At 32.0% G+C, this 6,468-nt stretch overlaps 1 non-coding gene across 1 annotated transcript; it reads left to right on the forward strand.

Moving 5' to 3' along the window:
• Nucleotides 1–5,822: 5,822 nt before the first annotated feature.
• Nucleotides 5,823–5,895, forward strand: TRNAG-GCC (transfer RNA glycine (anticodon GCC)). Its single transcript has one exon. It is a non-coding gene; the product is annotated as a tRNA-Gly (tRNA).
• Nucleotides 5,896–6,468: the final 573 nt, after the last annotated feature.

Raw genomic sequence — 6,468 nt, forward strand, 5'->3', positions numbered from 1 at the left:
TATTGATTGATAGTCAAGGTGTTGTACCAACCATCGATATTATGTTTAACATATGTCCAATTGGTCCAATAGCGCTACAGCCAATATTGAGCTTTGGCCTCTTGTAACTTTTGCCTCCAACTCTTTTAGCTTCTTTTTATAAATACATATTTGTGTCTGATATTAACGTCATCAGACACGAGGTATTGTTTTATTTTATCATGATTAATTCTTCTTTTTTTTCGTTATCTCGCTAAATCTTAGGGGTCGTGGTCTCTAGAAATAGCTTGCCTACCGCAAGCTGCACACTACATTTGAAGACTAAAGTATCCTTGGTGGTGCCCACAAACAAGGAATAATTGCTTGTTGCTGAACAAAAAAAGTTACCCGAGAGGGTTCTTTGTAATCTGGTAGCCTTGGCATCTTGTCTCTTGTTATGATGGGTGACTAATATTCTAAATTAATCAAATCTGGGTACAGTTTTTATATAACTCAAAGCACCTTAATGAATTATTTTGTTAAAATCAATCAGTTTGATTAATGTATTTTGATAGTATTTTTTTAGGCTCAGTAGCAGTTTAATTATAGTTTTCAGTAGTGATTCAAAAAACAAGTAAGGGGAGCGATTACTGAGGATTCTGTTTTTTCTTCGTTGCTTTTTTTTTCAAGGAATATATTGCGATCTTAAGGTATACCCAAATATATCATTTTGTCGCCTTTTTTCTTTAAGTCACAAAAAACATCTTTGAAAATAAGAAACAAGTTGTGGTGGAGTGGGATTCGAATCTTGTAAATCCTGATCTGTAGTCCGCGACAATGGCCAAATGACAACAACCCCACTTAATCCTTGAAATTCCTTTGTTTGATTATTCATCATCATCACCATTTCCCTTTTCGCACCCTGTGGTACATAGGGCACTGCATTGGTATATCATGTAAATGAATTGAATTAAATATATAAATGATAAAATTTTACAATAAAGTAAGGTGATCAGTCTAACGCTCCAGGCGCCAGTCCAGGAATAATGAAGTATTGTAGTTCAAACCCTTTCGAAATTAATATTACTCGTCCGCCCTGTTAGAAATCGAACTGAAGTTCTATTGAATAGTAGGCAAACGTGTCAACTACAACACAAAGAGGCGGATTTATCTCCATTTGATTTTTTCTGTTTCGGTTCGGGATTTTTACCCGAGAGCAGCCATAATAGAAAGCAGCAAAGTACACTTATTTTTTTAATAAAACTTATATTGTTCATTTTGTATTTTTTCAATCAGAATTTATTTAAATTGCACCACCCCATCCTATTTTTCATAATGTATTGGGCTAACGCAAAAAAATAATTAATGCTCACATTTTGATACAAAGCCCTGTAGTAAAATATATGCATGTAGGTGAAATATTAACACATTTTGGGCGCTTTATCACTGTCAGTACCAAGCATGATATATCGACTAGGATATCTTATTTTTAGCATTTCACAACACGTAGGATCTCTTTTTAAAAAATTGAGGATTATGGAAATTCAGATCATCAATAGTCAAGGCGCGTGCGTTGCGTGAGCGGGTCAAAAGAGACAAAACAGTTCCTAGCTTAGTGTTGCGTGTAACCCGTTATGATAAGTTAATAATCCGGATAATTTATTTACTTAGTAGTTCGATAATTTTTATTGGTTAGAAAAATCGATTATATTTTTTAATGTATGTAGATATGCCTGTCATTGTCAAAATGACCGGCAATCTTAAACAATGATTACGAAAATGCTTACAATTCTCTCGATACCCAAAGTACAAGACTGGTTATTAATTAAATGAGAAATTGAATATAAGAATCTACTGGCTAGTAATTTACTTGCTAGCAATTCAGTAAAATTTTTAACTTCAGTAAATTTTATAAAAATTTTAAACAAATAATCGGTAAAAACAAATATTTAAAAAAAAACTCTATAAGCACAAGCAATTGGTAGCAATAATCAAATTTTAAAATAGTTCAAATTACTGCAATAAGTTTGGGATATCTGGAAAAAAAATATTTCATGTCATTGTTTAAATAATGAGTTCATTCACGGTTACAGTTGGTTAGACGGCAGAAATAGGCGTCGCGTGTTCGATTTTTGCCAGTTTCAAGAAAAAAATTCAAGAAAACTTTTTTTTCTGAATTAGTCTTGGTGTTATGGTGTATGGCTGACGAGCCTCTAATGTAGAAACTTAGTGGGTTTTTCATTAAAAAAGAAAAATAAATTAAACTTACTATGAACTTTGCAATTGTTGTAAGTCATTTGTTATTTTTTACAACAATTTTTCCAGACCATAAATTTTCTCGGCATTTCTCATATTTGTTGTTTTCTTGGATTGTAGTACAATCAATTATTATTTTATTTTTTTACCAATTTTTTTTACAAGATACACGGCACAATAACCCAGAAAATCATAAAAAGAATTTTTCTGTATATAATCGATCATTTTATTCATAACCGATAGTTATCAGTTAATAAATCGAATTTTCTCATAGGTTATGTCTATCGCTTCACTACCAGTCGATGGTCCAGTAAACTTAGATGGCGAAAGCTAGAACGATTATCTCGTATGTGATGTGACATCGTGATATTATTCTCTTAGTGTTGTTGAAAGGTTTTCATAAAGCGTGTAACGGAACAAAGCTTACTGAATTATTCAAGGTACCGCTTATTTTACTTTGACAATAACGAAAAATTGAGATTACTTCTTAAGACCTGGTACAGGTACAGGGGCCCTTCAAACAAACTTCATTATTTTATCATGTTTTGGACATATTGCAAGATAGAACGAGAGGAGTCTGAAAAAGCTAGTAGTAAAAGGAACAGTGGAGGGTCAAAACGAGAGAAACTTATTCAACAAGGTGGACTAACCAAATGAAAGAATCAGAGTGATTCTCATTGAACGCTGCTTTCAACTTGACCCAGAACCGGAAGGAATAGAAGCGTATTATATACCTAGTGCCTGATATTCCTGGAGACCACGATGCTTAACATTGAGCATGATGATTGTTGTAATATTTTTTGTTGTAAATGCAGAACGTACTATGCGTTTCGGTCAATTCATTTGCGGAGAAGTAAGGTTGCGTACTTTATAAAATGAAAGACTGATGTCGTTTACACTTAAACTATTAAAATTTATCAAAGGATTTTGTTGCCTTGCTTGCGCGTGAGTTGTTCTATGGTTGCCTAGCGGTTTTTCAATATTGTCGGTTTTCGGCAGTCCAATCCATGAAGAAGAAGATACATAATAATAAAAACACATTACCAACTCAAGTACATTATGAATTTGAGATTTAAGAATCATTTGTCTAATTTAAGACCAGGTTGGAAAAAATATGGAGGGAGCTTATTAACTGAAAATATTTTTCGATAATTTGCCGTGTTCCATAAGACTTAAAAACAGACTCGCTAAAACAAGTATCTTTTTATACCTTTGTCAAAGCCAGTTATATTATTTTTTGATGTACAATAATAATAAAAATATTTTTTTTTATCTAAGGATTATATTCTATGATTTTAAAAATGAAGTATGCAACTCTTAAGCATATAAGTAAATTTTATACCCATTTACAGAAAAAAATATTTTTTAACAAGAAATCGCTGTTTTAGAGATATTTTTATAATGAACTATGCTGTGCACTATTTAAAACTGTTTCAGAAATATTAATATCCAAATACGATTAAAAAAATCGATAATTCTGTCTTTTGCAATAAATACTTTGGATTTGACCTTTTTATGAAAACTATTTTCGTCGTCCGGCGACGGTATTGCGAACAATGGATCGAGAGTTTAAGGTTCGAATCCCCCTCTACCACAATTTTTGACCGTTTTTAAGACGGGTTTTTGCTCCACAGTAAACCAGGAGGCTAAATTACAGTGGTAAATTTTAGCACACGACATCCAAGGTTGAATAAATGGCATTTATTATTTTTTTTCCTCACCGGGAATAAAACCCAGAAGTTTTCGTGCGTGCGTCAACCGTCTTAGCAATTTTGTAGGATGGTTTTTTATAACTATCAAAAACGGCGTACTTTTTTAAACATGTAAACAATTTTAATTTGTACGGTTTCACCACAATATTATTGATCAACGTGTGTTTAACAAAATTATCTACATTTCACAGTGACCCCAAATTGAACGTTTTTTGAAGCAAAGTAGTTTTAAAATGAATAGCTACAAAGTTAATTTTTAACTACCCTGTACATTATAGTCACAAAAGGCTCCCGGCTAGCGTGAATGGATTACACTGTACACGCTGATCCGAAAATATCTGAACGCTTTTGAAACGTTCGTCAAAAGTTTAAATAAGCGTAAAGCCAGTGATAGAATATAAGCCTACTAGCTCGAAACGTGTTTAATTACGAATGTACGCTCTGCAATTCTTTGATGAGAAGTAATCTTCTTTATTGAAAGTGGTAAAAACAAAATTTACATATATTTTTAAATCACACTACTGCTGTCAAAATATAAAGCGGCATAATCACTTCATTTTAAAGTTGTGTAGCAAAAATTGAGCGAGAAAAAAATATGAACTACTCAAAAAAGCGTTGTACTGTAGTTCAGTTGGTTTGACGGCCAACTGTAAAACTGGTGTCGCGGATTCAATTCCCGCCAGTTGCAAAAAATATCAAAGAAAGTTTTTTTCTCAATTGTTCTCGGTGTTGTGTTTTATTTTTCATAACTTTCTTCCTACCCACTTGCTAAAGATTTTCCAGGATAGAGGCTTAGCGGATATTTTTTTTGTATGTACTCGGGTCGACATATTTTATTTCGAACAACATATGTCAGAAGTAATGAAAATACTGAGAAAAGAACTAATTTCAGTTATTTTTTCTTTTGTTAAACATAATTCGCATGTTTTGCAAATAGATTTAAATAACTAGATTAACATTTTTGAAGAAATTTATCTAAAGTGTGAATTCGTTTAATTTCCAAAGTAGCAACTCTTTATCCTCTTTATTAGTGCTTAAATTTAAGTGTAAGTAAGGAAAGGTTTGTTTAGTTCTTAATACTAAACGCGCTGAGGACATAATAAAACCGCAACTTACTTGACCCCACAACCCTTCTTTTACTTACAATAAACTATTTCTAATAGTCAATAAAACGATATTTTTAATCTCTGTAATCTTTATAGTTTTTGCTCACGAGGCTCTGAAGAGTACACAAATATTGGTCACCGGAAACAAACCATAAGATGTCCATTCGTATTGTTATAAATAAAATAAAAACAGAACAATCAACAAACAAGAAAATTACAGGCTTTCACTAGTAGCACGTTATTACGATTACTCTCAAATAAATCTGTTATATGTTAAATGATTTTGTAATTGTATTACAATAAGTATATGCCATTGGCTGGTTTAAGTGATCACTTTGCACACCATTCACCATTCTATTCATATTTCAACATACAAATAAGCTCAACTCTCTCATCTTGTGAAGTAAAAGAGCTGAAACTTTAATGATGTGGGTTATCAAATAGAAGGCGCATCCTTTTTGTAAAATTCATTTTTATTTTTTCGTTTTCATTTATTTATTTCTTCATTTTTTAAAATGGGAGTAATTTCGTTGTTTAGTAGGTGAGACCGCAGTGTTCATCGAGTAAAAAAAGTTACCATGTTTTATGATTTAATGTGTACATTTAAACTCTTTTTGACTATCAGCACATAATGGTGCATGGGACGCTAGTTTTGGAATACCGATAACAGTAGTATATTTTAAATTTAAATAATTTTAGATGAAGATTCAATTTCTTTTGTGCTGTAGTTCATGTTGCAATCAATCTAATTGAAAAATGCTGTCGGGTTTTGTATTACTGATAAGTAAGCGGCTTTGTGGAGTAGTGGTCAGCGCGTTTGCCTGCCATGCAAGAGGTCTCGGGTTCGATTCCCGACATGGCTGATGTGAAATATTTATTTAAAAAAACGGTGTTTTAACGCTAGAATATTTCATAATTCCTGGACTGACACCTGAGGTGGAAGACTAATCATATTTCCTTCATATAACAAAAAAATATCAAGATACGCTGCGATTAGTGTACAAATGCAGTGCTTTATCACCACTAAGTGCGGAAAGGGAATAAAGAAGATGAAAAATATTAAATTGCGATTGTTTACGCTAAGTACGTAAAAAACTTTCAATTGGGTTTATTTATTGTAAATAAGTAAAAATAATCTTTATTTACATCTATCTTGGGAGCTTTTCTAAGCTTAAATATAACATTATATTTTAAAAGCAGTCAAACACAGAATTCCAAAGCTAAAGAGTCAGCGCTTTGCTTTGCTATGCTTCGCTATGCTGTCAACATAGTACTTTGTGTTTTAGTATACCAAAAATTAGACATTATTCACAAATTAAATAAACATAAAATTACATTTATACATTTATCTATAAGTTTAAGCTCAATATTTAAATATTTTAAACGTGCTATTTTTTTTTGCTGTCGGTAGCAGTTCAATTAATTTAGATAATACT

The sequence above is a fragment of the Micrasema longulum genome, unplaced genomic scaffold (genome assembly GCF_059751315.1).
Source record: "Micrasema longulum isolate JH-2025_06_02 unplaced genomic scaffold, ASM5975131v1 h1tg002102l, whole genome shotgun sequence".
NCBI classification, from domain to species: Eukaryota; Metazoa; Arthropoda; class Insecta; order Trichoptera; family Brachycentridae; genus Micrasema; species Micrasema longulum.